We start from the raw sequence: 19,528 nt of genomic DNA on the forward strand, positions 1-19,528 counted from the left end.
TGTATACCCTTGGTATATTTGTGTATATCATAGTATATTTATGATACTAAAGACTTTGAACATGATTTATGGTTGATGATAATGAGTTTGGAATGAAACGACGCAAGTTAGAAATTTCGTCGTAACTTTTGGTGTTTTGAATGAAAATTGGAAAGTAGTGAACTTTGGGGATGTTTGTATGTAATTTGGAACTTGTATGTAGTGTGTTTGAATAATTGAGAATGAGTGAATGAATGGACTAATGTGAAAATAAATTTGGAATTTTGAAGTTGAATCAAGAATTTGCCAACTTATGTATTAAAGTGAAATTTTGAAGTTAATGTAATATGGTTGTGGTTTGTATGGTTTAATGATGTTTGGGCTGTTGTTGTTGTTGTATTTTGAGCCGAGCTAAGTCTCGGGGGTGTTAGATTTATAGGGGAAGTGCTGCCGAAATTTCGGTAGCCAAATATAGCCCAAAGACTAAAATGTTAATTCTCATGAATAGTAACTGGTAAAAGTGACCATTTGCAGTTTCTGGACGAAACGGGAATTGCGATTTGAGGAGCGTAAGGCGCCAACCAGGTATGTAAAGCCTACCTCTCATTCTTTTGGCATGTCCTAGACCCACTAGGTAAATTTCGGAATCTCGGGAATAACCCTGCTCTTGGAAATCGAAGTTCAAGTTCGAGCACTATTCACTCAGCGCGATTGAACCCTTTTTGTCACTTTTGGTTAAAAGAATGTCCGAAACCCTTCGAAACTTTCGTAGATGGCTCTATGGAGCCGAAAGTCTGTGATTTGTGTCCGCCGCCTCAATTTGACCCGAGGTGGGCCCGCGAACCCCGAGGCTCCCCTTATTCGGTTTGTTTGATTCGCTTGTGTCTGTTATGATTCGCCATCTTCTGTTTATGACTCAAGGATGTGTTTGAAACTTCCTATGCCATTAATGCATGTTCTGTACTTTGGGATGATGTGAGAATTCCGGAAAAATGACTTATGAACAGTTTTCTTACGAATTTGACAGTTTGGAACTTCGTAACCTTTATATGCCTACTTTTATCAATTCGATTCCTACTCCGAGCCTTCTGGCGTCAGTATCTATCTATATGTAAACGATATGTTGAGTTCGACAAATTATTTTTAATATGCATATGGTTTCGACACTACTCTGTTCGTGCTGTCTGCTATGACTTCGTTCGTCGGTACCCGGGCCGACTTTGTGATCGTGCGCGCTATAATATATTCGGGAGTTATGATGTGTTACGGTTTCCGAGGCCTCGCCATAGGGCCGGTTACCGTTTATGGAGTTATGATGTGATATGGCATTTGATATGTTCTGATGATGTGATGTGTGTGTGATATGATGTGTCTGGAGACTGTACGGAGATTTGAAAACTTCTGGAGTTATGATGTGTTGTGGAACCAGCGTCGGGGGGTGACCACGTTCCTAAACCCTATACATGATTTGATCTGCATTTGTACGTTCGCCTCCCGCACAGGTTTGCTTTGTTTGTGATGTTGGTGTGTTTGTTCTTTCTGACTCCAGCTATGTTTGTGATTTCTGTACCTTCTGCTTTACATACTCAGTACTTCTCCCGTACTGACCCCCGTTTCTTCGGGGGCTGTGTTTCATGCCCGCAGGTACAGAAGCTCGTTTGGGTGGTCCTCCAGTTTAGGCTACTCATTCTGCTGTGTTGGAAAGCTCCCCTTGATCCGGAGCCTACTTTTGGTACATATCTTTTGTTGTGTCTGTATTCTGTATATTTGGATGAGTGGGTACGGCGGGGCCCTGTCCCGTCCTATGTTCTTATGTTCTGTTTTGTCTAGAGGCCTGTAGTCAGATTTGTGGGTCGTGGGTCCGGTGTGTTTGCATGTGAGTCTGTTTTGCGATCTTAAGTGGCCCGTACGCTACTATGGCCAAGTCGGCCTCTAAGTTTGTATGTATGTGTATGTATTTGGGGGCGATGTGCATTCCGCCACCCTTCTGATGTGTGTGTGTGAAATTTGGCGATGTACATTCCGCCTACTTCCTGATTTGTGATTTGTCTGATCTGTATGGGCGACTGCTTAGGATAAGTGTTCGGTAGATGTCTGATTACGATGATGAGTTCGAATAACGTACGTTGAGTTCGGACGAGTCTGACTACGATGGTCTGGGTGTGAGTTCGTTTGGGGTGTCCCAGAAGGACACCAGTCGCGGCCCACGGGGCTGGGTCGTGACAAAAGTGGTATCAGAGCGGTTTGTCCTCGGAATGTCTACAGGCCGTGTCTAGTAGAGTCTTGTTTATCGATGTGTTGTGCACCACATCTATAAACAAGGAGCTACAGGACATCTAGGATGTTGTGTTACCCTTTCTTGGGATCTTAGATCGTACGATAAAGCTATACTGTTAGGATGGTTCCTCCCAACGAATTGCTGTGTTCACAACAAGGCTCCGAAAAGAATGTTAGCGTCAGTATTTTGGGAAATTATTTCTGACCCTCTCCGTGCAGGTGATTGTAGGTTGGTGAAGGATGAAGAGGACGGCTTCCGACGATGAGGATGGGGGTGCCAAGAAGGCCCCCAGGCTGTCACCGGGGCCGAGTAGGCAGGGCCCCAGTTACTCGTTCGAGACGGATCCTTCGGAGGATTCCCCGGAGGATAGCTACGATACAGATCCGTCGGAGGACCCCTCTACGACTCCTCCAGAGTCCCCGATTCCTGGGGCGGAGGATCCCGTGGAGGATGGCTACGACACAGACATCTCGGGGGATCTGGCGATGACCCCTCCGGAGCTTCTTACCTCCGCGGAGGAGGATAGTGATGAGGCAGGCCCATCGGAGCATTCTTCTGGGATGACTCAGGAGGAGATTTTCAAATATGCGCCAGCTCTTATCGTTAGGGAGAACCCTGATAGCCCAGCCACCTCGGAGAGTGCTATGGATTTCTCCGGTTCTTGGCCTGGGTCGTCAGTGAGCCGGGATTTGACTGATCGTCCGTATCCCTCCGATTCAGATGCGGGTAATAATGGAGACCGGATAGGCAGGGAGCAGACAGATGTGGATGATAGTGGACATACCTCTCACGGCAGCTCCCCAGGTCAGACCCGATATTGATTATTTATAAGTGTATGAGTTTTTAGAATTTTCTATATGTGTATGATATTCGCAAAACGTTGTCCTATGAAGACGACGGAAATTTAAAGGAATTAGAGACCGGGTGACCCAAGGCATGGGCGACTAAATATCCCCACCGTCCGAGTGATTTTGGAAATCCTGGATGAAGGAAAACAGGAAAACGCCTCCGATGCCGTTTGAGTTGGGCACGTGTGGTAAGTGTCGACGATGTTATAATTCCTATTTGAAGTCATCAGCCCTGTGTGGCTGCGTTACGACGTGATATGATGTGTATGTGTGTACATATGTGTTGGCCCTGTGAGGCGTGGTTGGTATTTCTGGTGTACAGGTTTCGGATAGTAAGAAATACAGAGGAAACTCTGCCCAAATTTTTCCAGAAATATAGAAGTAAATATGTAGACTAAGTACAAAAGGCCCCGCGATACTTATCGGGCTTTAGTTTTCTTCTGTCGGTGGCCAGAGAACACCTTACGGTGGCATTTCTAGCGGATCACATCGACTATTTGGAGACTTAAATTTGTGGGTTAGTTGTGATCATATGTATATGTGTATGAAAGTGAATGTTGGAAATTCAGAAAGGCGACAAGGTAATGGTACGGCTTAGCCGAGAGTGGGACCCGCTACGAAAAATTTCCGAAAGATTTGCTAAGACCCCGTTTGGCCTAAAATTGCGTGACAAAGGTCGTGCAGGGCAATTGATGGGATTATATCAGCCCTAACGCATCAGAATGCGTGAAAGTTTCGGGGTTAAGCGTGCTCAAGCCAGAGCAATTCTGGGATGGGTGACCCCCTGGGAAGTAATGCAAAGTTTTTCATAAGTGTAAGTATGATTAATGTAGATGGGAATTTGAGGTAACCAAAAGGTAATAGAATGTGTGTGGAGTAATTGGTGCCCTTTCGGGAGTCGCGCGAAACGAGGCGGACTAAGCGGGCAAAAAAGGAAAGGGTACAACACTTCTTGGGAAATTGAACGAATTTGAATAGCAGCCAGAGATGTTCGCCAGTAAGGTATGAGTAAACGTGTGTATGTGTGTGTGTATGATTTTCATTCAGGGCCATGAGGGCTAAGAGCCGAGCCCCGGCAACTAATGTTGTGATAAATGAAAGGTAAGCAGTGTGAATAAATAGATTCCTTGAAAGAATCGATACGTAAGACGCAAGGTAAATTGTGTGACGACTGATGAGTGAGTTTGCAAATAAAAAGGAAATTCTCATGAATTATTGGAGCCTTAATGTGGACGATGTGATCCTAAATTGACAATCTGTCTGTGGTGCTTCCGCACTTCCAATTCCGATGAGGCTCTACCTGGTACGCCTCTATATTTCTGAGTTCGACTATGTTCCCGTCCGATGAACCTTTTGTGCGTTTGATTCTGGATCCGTTTCTGTCGGGCACACCTCTGTATGTCTGACTCTGGATATAAATCCGTCTGATATACTTCTGTGCGTTTGATTTTGACCGCGCGTGTGTTTGATACATTTCGGTTTGTCTGATCACGATTCGGTATGAAACAATTCTGTATATTTGCTTCTGATTTCGGGTTTGTTCGATATGATTCCGTACGTCTGGCTTTGATTGTGAATCTGTTTTGTATATCTTCGGGTGTCTGATTCTGCCTACGAATTCGTTTGATACGCCTTTGTACGTCTGACTCCGATCTCAGATGTGTCTGATATGCGTCCGCACTTTTGATGTTGACTACGAATCCGTCTGATATATTTATGCGCGTCCGGCTTAAGTTCTGAATCTGTTTGGCATGAAGTGTTTGCTATGAAGTAAAGAGAGATTACGACAATGTGGTAAGGAAACTCAGGAGTGTGAAAAGAAGATGATATTGACGATGATATCTGGAAAGCGTCCGTCCCTTACAAGAATATAGTGCAGAGTTCGGTGATTACGTAAAGTATGAGAAAATGTATTATGAAGGCATGTGAATCGGTGACGTGAGAAATCTACCCCTGGTATTGGTAGAGAAGATATGTCGGAGAAATCAATAAAGGACAACTATCAAGAGAACCCTCCCGGAGTAGTGCGACACCCATGAGGTCGATTCAACATTCGAGGACGAATGTTCTTAAGGGGGGGAGAATGTTATGTCCCGTATTTTCGTGTAAGTGAAAATTGAGAAATAATAAAGATTGTGCCTTATGAAGAAATATTTTTAATTGTGGTGAATATGACGATGTTGGTTATGGAATCATTGATGTTAAGACATTGGGAAAGGCTGAGGGTAAATTTGGAATTTCGGAAATTAGTTTCGGGAATTGCAAAACGGGACTTTTAATGAGTTGGGCCAAGAAAGTGAAACAAGAAATGAGGCCCAAACAATTTGAAGGGGGGCCGGCCACTAGGTTGGCCCAAACCCAATTGTTTAATGTCATGTGCTATGCACATGACTTTCAATATTGGATATATATCACTTTGTAGCTAGTAATTATCTAGAACAAAGAAAAAAAAATTGGAGAGCACCCATTGAAGGCTCTCGGCCGAACCAAGATAGAAAAAAATAAAAATAAATTCTTGGCCTTTGTTTCTAATCCAATCACCTAGTCTCTTTTGGAATAATTGATGAGTTCAAGGTGCTCTTCGTGGTGGTACAATTAGTTTGACGAGAGGACGACGTTTGCGGCGAATCGGAATTTAAAGAAAGAGGTAAGATTTCAATGTTTTTATGTTATGAAAGGGATACATATGTGTTAGTGATTGAATTAGCATGAAGATTTTGGAATGGTGTTGTGTTTGTGCATGGTGTGTGTGTGTATAAAGGGTGTGTTTGGCCGAAAGTGAGGGAGGTGAAAGGCCTAAGAATTTGAGCTTGTTTAGTTTGAATAATGTGTTGTTGTGGTCATTATGTTGTAAATGATTGATTAAGGAATTGAGTTGGTATTAGAAAATAATTTTGACGTTATTGGAAAGTGTATACCCTTGGTATATTTGTGTATATCATAGTATATTTATGATACTAAAGACTTTGAACATGATTTATGGTTGATGATAATGAGTTTGGAATGAAACGACGCAAGTTAGAACGTTCGTCGTAACTTTTGGTGTTTTGAATGAAAATTGGAAAGTAGTGAACTTTGGGGATGTTTGTATGTGATTTGGAACTTGTATGTAGTGTGTTTGAATAATTGAGAATGAGTGAATGAATGGACTAATGTGAAAATAAATTTGGAATTTTGAAGTTGAATCAAGAATTTGCCAACTTATGTATTAAAGTGAAATTTTGAAGTTAATGTAATATGGTTGTGGTTTGTATGGTTTAATGATGTTTGGGCTGTTGTTGTTGTTGTATTTTGAGCCGAGCTAAGTCTCGGGGGTGTTAGATTTATAGGGGAAGTGCTGCCGAAATTTCGGTAGCCAAATATAGCCCAAAGACTAAAATGTTAATTCTCATGAATAGTAACTGGTAAAAGTGACCATTTGCAGTTTCTGGACGAAACGGGAATTGCGATTTGAGGAGCGTAAGGCGCCAACCAGGTATGTAAAGCCTACCTCTCATTCTTTTGGCATGTCCTAGACCCACTAGGTAAATTTCGGAATCTCGGGAATAACCCTGCTCTTGGAAATCGAAGTTCAAGTTCGAGCACTATTCACTCAGCGCGATTGAACCCTTTTTGTCACTTTTGGTTAAAAGAATGTCCGAAACCCTTCGAAACTTTCGTAGATGGCTCTATGGAGCCGAAAGTCTGTGATTTGTGTCCGCCGCCTCAATTTGACCCGAGGTGGGCCCGCGAGCCCCGAGGCTCCCCTTATTCGGTTTGTTTGATTCGCTTGTGTCTGTTATGATTCGCCATCTTCTGTTTATGACTCAAGGATGTGTTTGAAACTTCCTATGCCATTAATGCATGTTCTGTACTTTGGGATGATGTGAGAATTCCGGAAAAATGACTTATGAACAGTTTTCTTACGAATTTGACAGTTTGGAACTTCGTAACCTTTATATGCCTACTTTTATCAATTCGATTCCTACTCCGAGCCTTCTGGCGTCAGTATCTATCTATATGTAAACGATATGTTGAGTTCGACAAATTATTTTTAATATGCATATGGTTTCGGCACTACTCTGTTCGTGCTGTCTGCTATGACTTCGTTCGTCGGTACCCGGGCCGACTTTGTGATCGTGCGCGCTATAATATATTCGGGAGTTATGATGTGTTACGGTTTCCGAGGCCTCGCCATAGGGCCGGTTACCGTTTATGGAGTTATGATGTGATATGGCATTTGATATGTTCTGATGATGTGATGTGTGTGTGATATGATGTGTCTGGAGACTGTACGGAGATTTGAAAACTTCTGGAGTTATGATGTGTTGTGGCACCAGCGTCGGGGGGTGACCACGTTCCTAAACCCTATACATGATTTGATCTGCATTTGTACGTTCGCCTCCCGCACAGGTTTGCTTTGTTTGTGATGTTGGTGTGTTTGTTCTTTCTGACTCCAGCTATGTTTGTGATTTCTGTACCTTCTGCTTTACATACTCAGTACTTCTCCCGTACTGACCCCCGTTTCTTCGGGGGCTGTGTTTCATGCCCGCAGGTACAGAAGCTCGTTTGGGTGGTCCTCCAGTTTAGGCTACTCATTCTGCTGTGTTGGAAAGCTCCCCTTGATCCGGAGCCTACTTTTGGTACATATCTTTTGTTGTGTCTGTATTCTGTATATTTGGATGAGTGGGTACGGCGGGGCCCTGTCCCGTCCTATGTTCTTATGTTCTGTTTTGTCTAGAGGCCTGTAGTCAGATTTGTGGGTCGTGGGTCCGGTGTGTTTGCATGTGAGTCTGTTTTGCGATCTTAAGCGGCCCGTACGCTACTATGGCCAAGTCGGCCTCTAAGTTTGTATGTATGTGTATGTATTTGGGGGCGATGTGCATTCCGCCACCCTTCTGATGTGTGTGTGTGAAATTTGGCGATGTACATTCCGCCTACTTCCTGATTTGTGATTTGTCTGATCTGTATGGGCGACTGCTTAGGATAAGTGTTCGGTAGATGTCTGATTACGATGATGAGTTCGAATAACGTACGTTGAGTTCGGACGAGTCTGACTACGATGGTCTGGGTGTGAGTTCGTTTGGGGTGTCCCAGAAGGACACCAGTCGCGGCCCACGGGGCTGGGTCGTGACAATATCTGTCTACGAGCCTCTAAACAAGATACATATAATCACAAGGAGGGCCTGGTTCTGCTGTGCCCGAATATATACACAAAAGTAGTACCAATAAACTGAAGCTCCGGAACAACTGGAGCACTCTCAATGTACCGCTGGGGGATCTTCTAGGAATCGAACCCGTCTACCTGTTTACCTGCGTGGCATGAAACGCAGCGTCCACAAGAAGGGACGTCAGTACGAGTAATGTACCGAGTATGTAAGGCATGAATAATATTATACGAGAGATACATAGCATGAATAATGACATAAAGGAAATATAGAGCATATCATGAAGTGGGAAAGCAACCTTTACATTCGAGTGCCTCATAGGTCGGGTGCCCTACATGCTTATCTTTTTTTTTTTAAAGCATTGTTTTTTCATATACATAGAAAATAGAACACATTATGTTGCCGAACAATATCGGCTCCCATTCATATCCCGCGTCCGGTACGACATTAACCGATGTGGGATTTGCCTAAACCAATGTGGGATTTGCCTATACCAATGTGGGATTTGCCTAAACCAATGTGGGATTCGCCTAAGGCAAGCCTTACACTCACCCCCCCTTGGGACTCAGCGTTTTTGCTGAGGTTTGCCCCACCACTGGGTTTGCCCCACCACCGGCTCTGATACCAACTGATCAGCTGGCTATGCGTCTATAGCGCCTCACCTTTTTCCCTTACCCCATATACATATACATATATCATGTCCACGTGTCATATTCATATGTCATATACATATATTATGCAAGCAGCATACAGGAGAGCTCAAAGAATGTTATATCCTTATCGGAGTGACGTAAGGTCGGTAACCTCCAAATATATTATGGAAGACTCGATGGACAAGTATACTTACCGACACCTGAAGGCTCGGAAACAAGTTTCGGGTCAATACGATTTAGTATAAGAAAGTTATGAGCGTTTGAAGTACAGAACCTTCTACGAACTTTTCAGAAGCCATTTATGGAAAATTAAAACAACCATCATGTTAGGTACTTTTCGAATATCGTTATGGATCAAATCAAATAGTGCTTTTGAAACCATATATACGTATCAAAATATAACAAAGACTCAACAGAATAATCAAACGTTTTATCATTTGAAAATCAAAACTTTAGCCATCCTAGTGGCTCTAAGAATAGGAGTTTCTTTGAAATCATACATATACTTTTTCATGTTGGTTTCATAAAGATCGTGCCAAAAGAAAGGAAGGGTAAGCCTTACATACCTGCTCCACGTCCTATTAGCTACGCTTACTTATCCGAGCTTGCTAGTCTACATTCAAAAGAATTTACACAATTATTACATTCGTCGTCATACACTTGCCTTAGTTTCTCAAATAAATTCACTTATGATCTGCCAAATTTCGGCAGCATTTCCCCTGTAAATACGCCATCCCCGAGAATCTAACTCGGCCAATTTTATCAACAACAATCTGAGAATTCAACTCGGCCAAACTATCAACACAATACCAACAATTATACTAACAACTTTAACAATTTATCCAAAATACATTCTAACGTTAACAATCCTTGCCACACAATTCATTGGCACTTCATTTGTATTCAATTCAATAACATATAATCAAGCTAATACCAATGATACCACATTCAAGTATTACTCCGAAATCATTCCAACATGATTCAAGAATACTTCAAACAATTCACATAACATTCCAAACAACCCAATCAACATACTACTTCCCCCGAGACCTTCCAACTTCAATAAGAACAATAACAACATATTTCCTTCTTTCAAATTCATAACTACACCAACAATCCACACACTAACAACATCATCTTCCATAAATACAAGAAAACTATATTCAAATCACATTAACTCCTAAAACAAACTCTCCAACCATCACAACTTCACTAGAATCATCAAGCTTTCATTATCAACATAGCATCCACAACAACAACAACCAAACACTAGATAAAATAATTAAATCATTATTCCTACACACACACATACATGCACGGCCACAACATGTTTCCATATTTCCATGAATTTCATCCACTTTCACATACTATAACATACATAATCATCCATAACATATAAGAAAAGGATTAAACCTTACCTTTTTCCCTTGATTTTTCACTTGGCTAGAATTTGTAACTTGCAAGAATATGTGCTTTTCTTGCTCCAATAACCACTTCACTTTGCTAAGGACCCTTCAATGGATTGTTTATCTAGACGAAAATAATTTTTGGTAAAAAAATTTCCAAGGTTCTTGTTGGTTTGGACATGGCCGAATGGCCTTTGGTGTTTTTCTCCTTCTCTTTCGTTCTTTAAGTTTCTTGAAATTTCTAGGAATGAGGTGAATAAGATGACTAATAAGTCATCTTTTGGACTTATTTATTTTGTCCCCACATGGGCTTTGGCCCATTTATTATGGACGGCCCAAATAGCCCTCTTTAATTTCCAAGCCCATTTTTTTTTTGTTTTGTTTTGTACTTCATGAAAATTTATTTTTTTCCAAATTCCAAATTTGCCATTAGCCTTCTTCCATATTTCCATAAGCCATATTGCGAATTTTCCTTTTTACCCCTAGCCTTTCTTACTATTTCCACTTCAAAATTTTCATAAACAACTTGTGTCTTAAACAAGACCAAAATATGGCCTTGTCCTTAACTTCTTGCAATTGTTTTGAATTATCCGAAGGCACAAAGGGCGGGATATAACCCTATATATTTCCCTTTTTGTCCTATACTCATACTTAATTAATTACGTCCGTCTTGAGTGATTCCTTTAGTATTCCTTTCATTTCTTGAGTCTATGTCCATCTTTTATTCTGTACACGAGGATTCTTACACTACTCCTGTATACTTAAGAAAACACTACTTCTACATAACCCCTTTCTTATTTTCATAGTATGTTCTGTTCATTCCTATTTGTTCTTATCATACAAGTCATTTCTAACAGTCATTCTGTCCCGTTGCTCATCTTCCTTTAGTTTGGGCTTTCACAATTCTGTCGCTTATATTACTCATTTTCTTAGCTATACGTCATAATAAATCGCTATACTGTAATCCCACTCGCTTTCTTCTTATCTTCTTCTTTCAATTAACTCCTTCTCTTCCTGTGCTCGCTTCCACTTTCGTTACCACTTGATCTCTATTCTGAACTTTCCCTGTAGAACTTTGTAAGTCTTTCTTATTCGTTCTACATTTGCTTTTTCCATTTCACACTAATCACGCCGTATTCTTTAGTTACTTCCTTTCTAGGCTTTACTCATTTCTAGAGCAATCCTTATGGTATTCACATCACATCCTGTTCGTAATCCATCCTATAACGTAACACTTCTTAGTCTTATTCGCGATTCTTACTATGTTTTAATTACATTCTGCGGACTAGGCGTACTTAACCCTTCACCCTTTCTGATCGATCCTACCCTTAGTATCTCACAAGATGTCTTATCAATACCTTCATGACTTGTCATAACTCTTCCTTCTCCGTACTTTTATCTCACTCATACTATTACTCCTTTTAATTATAAATTCGTCGTAATTTATCCCTACTTATCGGTCCACTCGATACCTCAGTAAAATATTCTGTTACGAGTTGCCACCTTTTTCTAAATCATCCCTTAGTATCACAAGCCCTTCCGAATCATCCTAGCATTTCGCCAACAACATATGAAATACATGATCCTAGACAACCCACAAGTTTGAGTTTTCCCTCCACAAATTCCATCTCCAATTAGTTGATTAAGAACTAATAAAATGTTACTATGAAGCATTCTCCAACCACCACCAGAAGAAAACTAGAATCCGACAAGCACCACGGGATTTCTAGTGTTTGATTCACATAGTTTACCTCCATATTTGTTCTTGGGTCGTGAGCGAACCATTTAGTTCACAAACTACTTGTTGTATGCTTTGTACTCTTCCAATAAAGTGAAACTTAATTGCTGGACATTTTTTTTCCCTACAACATGAGCTTTTTCTAAGGCAAAATGTGGTTGGAACGTATTCTGGTCCGTTCAAATGAATTGCGAATTCGCTGCTCATATATGCTTCTTCAAAACAAGGTCTCCCAAATAAGAATGATGCCTCTTATGGATGACGTGGGGGTATTTCTTAAAGCTTTAGTCCAACATAATAAATTTACCTTGTCGGTATCAACCTTCAAAACATATTATGAACTTATATCTCATTCTCTTCCTTTTTCCTACTTCTGGGAAAATTTGAGCAGCGTTTCCCCTGTACTTCTTACTATCCCAGAACCTGCACGCAGGAAATACCAACAATTCCTCACAGGGCCAACATATATACACATATATCCTATCATATCATAGCCACACAGGGCTCCCAATTTCCAGTAAAAGTATAAAGGTGTCAGGATTTACCTCACAAATCGCACCTCGAGACGTACCTGATCCTTTAACGACCTGTCCTGTTATACCTTCCTATCTACTTTCTCATTCATCCTTCAACTTTACTTTTCAATCATATTTCAATATTCTTACCTTATCCGACATGCCTCTTTCGCACCATTGCTTACCTGCGTACTGTGTAGCTTCCAATATCATTGGTCGCTTTCTTCTGTCGATGTCGTTCTTCAGCTGAAATCAAAGGTAAGTATAAGGAATTTCATTTCCTATGGCTGGGCTCTCTCGCACGATCTTAGATATGAAAGGAAGGTAACATCCTAAATGTCCTGTAGCTTCCTGTTTATAGATGTGGTGCACAACACACCGATAAACAAGACTCTACTAGACACGGTCTGTAGACACTCCGAGGATGAACTGCTCTGATACCACTTTTGTTACGACCCAACCCCGTAGGCTGTGACTAGTGCCCGAAATGGACACCCGTACATGAACCTGTTAAAAATAATCAAACTGAAACTACGACAATACGGAAACTTATAAAGGAACTCCAAAGTTCGTAACATCGTCATATATATATATTTCCAGATCAACTGTCTCCTGAGGCGTCATAACTAATCATATCATGAAATAATACGCAAGCCGACAAGGCTGCCATCACATATCAATATCATATGCAAGCCGACAAGGCTGCCACTATAGACGAACATCATACCACAACACATCGTATAGACACAGCTGAACAGAACTCATACACAACTCACACATATGTCTACAGACCTCTAAGAGTATGAATAGCGAAATATGACGGGACAAGGCCCCGCCGTACCCCTGGATAAACATATATACATATATCATAAGATTTATGCCAAAAGTCTAGGCTTCGGAACAACGGAGCTCTCCCAAAACAGCTGAGTAGGAGTCCTATGCTGAGGGGTCACCAACCGACTATCTGTACCTGCGGGCATGAAACGCAGCCCCCCAGAGAAAGGGGGTCAGTACGGAATATGTACTGAGTATATAAAGCATGAAATACAGTAAAAAGGATCATAACTGAAGTACAGATTCCAGGGGACAAGTATGATACTCAAGAACTCACTGTACCTGTGCCTTACGAAATACCATCATGCTTATCATTATCATATAAAATACCCGGCCCATTATGGGACTCGGTGAATAAGATCATATTATCATATGATGATATACCGTACCCGGCCCATTATGGGACTCGATGAATAAAGTCATATTATCATATCATCATATCATCATATATATATACCGTACCCGGCCCTTTAGTAAGGGACTCGGTGAATAAAGTCGTGTACACGTATACCGTACCCGGCCCTTCATGGGACTCGGTGCCATAATCATATCATCATATACATATACCGTACCCAGCCCTCTAGTAAGGGACTCGGTGAATAATGCAGCGACACTGTGCACGATAACATATCCGGCCCGGGACTCGGTGAATGATACAATAACAGTAAGCACAAGTAGAATATCATGAGCAACTATATGCAACTACATCATCATCTGAGACTCAACAGAATAAGTGGACTAACTAACACTCGAATATCAAGACAATAGTCATGGTAAGTATGGATGTCAATAGGAACTATACCAAATAAAGCCTCAGGAATCATACGTCATGTGCCAAGATAATGCAAAACAATTGTTGGAAGTCAAGGACATTAATCATTACAGAGTCTTTAAGAATAGGAACTTTCACACACCAACTACTATCCAACGTATAGAGGACTCGAGGGGAAACTCAATCACTTAAGAGTTCTAGCATCAAGAAGTGAATAAGAATCATGAATCACACTCGAAACTTATGAATAGAGTTATCCCAAAGTTCATATCATTCATCATTTAAATCTAAGACATGCCAAAAGAAAGAAGGGACAGCTTTACATAACTTTGACGACTAATTGCAAAACCGTTCGCTTGTCGCTCTTTTAGCCTATTTAACATAAAAGTAATGTTATCGTCAGTATCTATACTTTTTAGTTCGTAAATCCGTAGCCCATCGCTTTATAGAACTTGTTCTTTAACCTATACATTCTCGTTTAGGGTTTTTCATTATTAAGGATTTAACGAAAATCGGGCAGCATTTCCCCTATATATTCGGCTAACCCGAATTTCCAATTATTCTCCTGTTAACACAGAAATTCCAACAATAGAAATATATATATAAAATTCTCACAATTCAGCCCAAAACAATTCTAACAACCCAACAACCTTTCTAAATCCATTTCAACCGACAATTCCCTATAACATTGATTTCATGCATTTTCTTAATTCCAATTTCGTCCAATCCAATTTTAATAACTCCATCACAACACTATTAACACAATTACACCATAAAACAAGAAAATCTTACCTTAATTTTCTCGGAGGAATTTCTACTCTTAATTGCTCCAATTTCGCAATTTCTTCTTCCTCGATTCAATATCCAATGTTGCTATTACCTCCTTGAACTTGTAAATCACCTTGGAATTAAATCGAAGCAATTTTTTTTTTTTAAAACAGCCATGGCTGGCCGTGAACAGTAGCAGCCATGGCTGTTTTTTTTTTCTTAAGCAAATTGTTTTGCAAAAATGAAATCAAGTGTTGATTTCTTCACTTGCCAACCACCTATATATGGTTTCGCATGTGTAGACACGTGCCCCCCCTCCTTGTGACTCATTAAATTATTTTCTTGACTTGTTTTATTTTATTTTATTTTATTTTTCGGGTGGGGCCCACTCTCAATAATTAAATTAATTAATCACTATTTCTTACTTAGTAATCTAATCACAATTAATTAATCCCTATTCTCCAATAATATTTTTACACTAAATAAAATTTATAAAAAATTTATGTTTTAATTAAAATTGAAAATTAAAGATTTCTATTTCGTGTTCGAAAATAACTCTGCCTTTAACATGATTCGATTTGCTTGCGAATAATTTGACGTATAAATATACGGGGTATAACACCAGCCATAGGAAATGAAATTCCTTATACAAACCCTTGATTTCTGCTGAAGAACGGCATCGACAGAAGAAAGTGACTGATGATATTGGAAGTTACAAAGTACACAGGTAAGTAACAGTGCGAAAGATGCATGTCGGATAATGTAAGAATATTGAAGTATGATTGTAATGAAAAGTTGGAGAATGAAAGGGAAGGTAGATAGGAAGGTATAACAGGACAGATCGTTAAAGGATCAGGTACGTCTCGAGGTGTGATATGTGAGGTAAGTTTCGACATCTTTATACTTTTACTTGAAATTGGGAGCCCTGTGTGGCTATGATATGATATGATATATATGCGTATATATGTTGGCCCTGTGAGGCATTGTTGGTATTTCCTGCGTGCAGGTTTTGGGATAGTAAGAAATACAGAAGAAACTCTGCCAAAATTTTCTTAGAAATAAAAAGGGAATGAGATATAAGTTCGTAATATGTCTTCAAAGGTTGTGTCAACAGTAATAATAGGATTTGATCAAGTTGCAAGTCTGACTTCGAGAAATAAAGTTAACTATTGAATTAATAGTAATAGTAAGTATGAGGTCGATATCGATAGGGTAAATTTATCATGTTGGATTAAAGCTTTAAGAGATACCCTCCATGTCGTCCGTAAGAGGCATCATTTTTATTTGGTAAATTTTATTTTGAAAAAGCATATAAGAGCAGCAAAGTTTGGAATTCTTTTGAACGGACCAGAATACTCTCCAGCCACATTTTACCTTAGATAGAGCTCATGTTGAAGAGCAAAAACGTCCGACAATTAAGTTTCACTTTTATTTGGAGAGTACAAAGCATACAACAAGTAGTTTATGAACTAAATAGTTCGTTCATGACCCAAGAACAAATCTGGAAGTAAACTATGTGAATTAAGCATTAGAAGTCCCGTGGTGCTTGTCGGATTCTAGTTCTTCTTCTTGTGGTGGTTTTGGAGAATGTTTCATGGTGACGTAATCTTTGAGTTGGAGCGTTCTTGTGTTCTTGAGGTAACATTCCATAATATCTTTATGTCCTTGAGTTTATTAGTTCTTAATCAACTAATTGGAGATGGAATTTGTAGAAGGCAAACTCAAACTTGTGGGCTGTCTTAGATCATGTGTTTCATGTGTTGTTGATGAAATGCTAGGATAATTTGGAAAGGCTTGTGACACTAAGGGATGATTTAGAAAAAGGTGGCAAATCTTAACAGCACATTTTATTGAGATATAGAGTGAACTGATAAGTAGGAATAAATTAAGACGAGTTTATAGTTAGAAGAAGTAATAGTATGATTGAGACAAGAGTACAGAGGAAGGAGAATTGTGACAAATATGAATGTATTGATAAGACAGCTTATGAGGTATTAAGGGTAAGATTGATCAGAAAGGGGAAAAGGTTAAGTACGCCTACTCCACAGAGTGTAATTAAACCATAGTAAGAATCGTGAATCCTTAAGGTTAAGAAGTGTTACGCTATAAGATTGATCACGAACAGGATGTAATGTGAATATTATAAAGGTTGTTATGAAAATGAGTAAAGCATAGCAATGAAGTGACTAAAGGATATGACGTGATCTATGTGATTAAAGTATAAAGGCAAACATGAATGGAAAGGCATGGTATAGAACGAATGAGAAAGACTTATAAAGTTCTATAGGGAAGGTTCAGAAAAAAAAAAAGATTATGCGATAACGGAAATGATAGCGGGCACATGGAAAGAAGGAGTTAATCGAAAGAAGGAAATAAGAAGAAAGCGAGATAACAGTGTAGTAATAGGTTATGATATAGCCGAGGACACGGGTAATATAAGTGACGGGATTCTGAGAGACCAAACTACCGAAAAATGAGCCACGAGGTAGAATGAGTGCTAGAAAATGACTGAGATGGCAAGAACAAATAGGGATGAACAGAATACGTTTGGAGAATGAGAAAAGGGGTTATGCAGAAATAGTGTTTTCCGAAGGATACAGGAGTAGCATGAGATTCCTCGTGCACAGAATAAAAGATGGACATAGACTGGAGAAACGAAAGGAATGCTAAAGAAAGCACCTAAGATAGACGTAATTAATTAAGTACGAGTGTAACGTAAAAGGGAAATATATAGCTGCGAACTTAAAGGTGCAGTATGACGACAAGGTTGTAAGACAAGACCATTATTAAGCCGAATTTGATATGATTTTGAGTAATATAGAAGTTAGTGTTGGGTACACAACAAGGGTGAAAGAGCATAAGGCATAAACGAGTACTGCGTGTATATGACTTCACCTCAGGAATAGTGGAATCCTTAAAGGACAAGGACTATAAGCCTGAGGAGCAAGTAATGTATTGTAAATTCATCAAAGGAAACAGATGATATAGGTTGAGATTAAGATAATATTACAAGAAAACTTTGGACACTTATCATCAGAATATAAGTGCTACCTAATTGAGAATTTGGAACGACTATAAGTACTACTTAATTACTGATTGGAGTAATTGGAATGTGGCCTTGAATGAGTTGTTACATGGGTTGCGCTACTCGAGTACAAATGGTCAGATGAAATTTTGTACTACATATAAAAAGGTTCTCGTCACTTCATGATTTTGTTAAGGTTTCGTACGGGGATACTCAAGTTATAAATTACGAAGAAAGGACATAGATATGGTACAGTATACCAAGTGAATTGAAAAAAAAAAGGATCAGATGAATTTGAGATTGGAAATAGTGACATAGAGCAGAATATAAACAGATGATGGTATAAGTACACCCTTAAGGGGGGAAGCAGATAAAAGAAATGCAATTGTAGATGGAAACAATTGACACTACAATATATTTGATATGGATGCTTAAACTTCAAGTGAGATCCCTTACTGAAACAAGTTGGTAAGATCTGAAAGCCAGCGATAAACAGATAGTAGTCAAGATGGTATTTGAGACAGTGTTGAGAATTATTTATAAAGATCTTGTATGATATGACATTAAAAGGTAGGTGTTTATAAAAAGAAAGAGTACAATAAGAGAATGACAACGAGTAATTTAAGTGATATTACGAAGGATAGCAATGCTATACCGGATTAGAGGCTAAGATTTGGCAATAGAGTTGTGCGCTAATGATATTGCGACTTATAAGTAGCAAAGGGAAGGGATAGAAACCTCCTACAGTAGGATATGAGAAAATCAAAAGGTTGAATAAAGAAAGGAAAGGAGTATGATAAGATAGGCTACGAGCGAGCTTTAATACAGATGAGATATGTAAAGCAGAATGAACCAGGAGAAGGAAAAGCTAGGACTAAGATTGGATATATTTTATACAAGTTGTACAAGAATAGTTATACAACCTACGAATATTTGTATGCTGAGGATGAGACCAAGTGAGTACTTCATTAGAAAAGTAAGGATTCAGTAATAACAATGTGGTTACGATATTTTGGATACATTAAGGAAAGGTGTAAGATGGTTTGAACCAAAGTACCGAGATAGGATTAATACCGAGGGCAAAAGCCATAGTTGAGCCCCGATATCAATTGACAGATAAGGTCCGCATAAAGACTAGTCAGACGACACTAAGGTATTTCTCGGGCTGATTTGAGCACCTTCGCATATTCGTGTAAAGATTGCAACATAAGGTGTGACAGAAAAACTAAAAGCAAAATTTGAGTAAAGAGGCAATAGAAGAGTTTGAATCAAAAATAGAGAAACGACACAAGATAATATGCCTAAAATGTTACAAATTGGATTAAGGGAAGTTGTGAAATGGTTTAACCGAGACGATCAGAACAAGCGGGTTACTAGATGACAGTGAATTTATATGTCAAATCAAAAGAAATTCTTTCAGAATTATACCAGTTAATAATAGACAGATCACAGAACAGCTATGTGAAGTTATAATATGAGGGAACTCCAGCGCCACTTGATAGACAACTCTAAAGATCGAGATTAAGAGCTAAAAGCAAGTGACAGTTAAAAACCTTTAAAAGAAA

The sequence above is a fragment of the Lycium barbarum genome, chromosome 2 (genome assembly GCF_019175385.1).
Source record: "Lycium barbarum isolate Lr01 chromosome 2, ASM1917538v2, whole genome shotgun sequence".
In the NCBI taxonomy this organism is placed as follows: Eukaryota; Viridiplantae; Streptophyta; class Magnoliopsida; order Solanales; family Solanaceae; genus Lycium; species Lycium barbarum.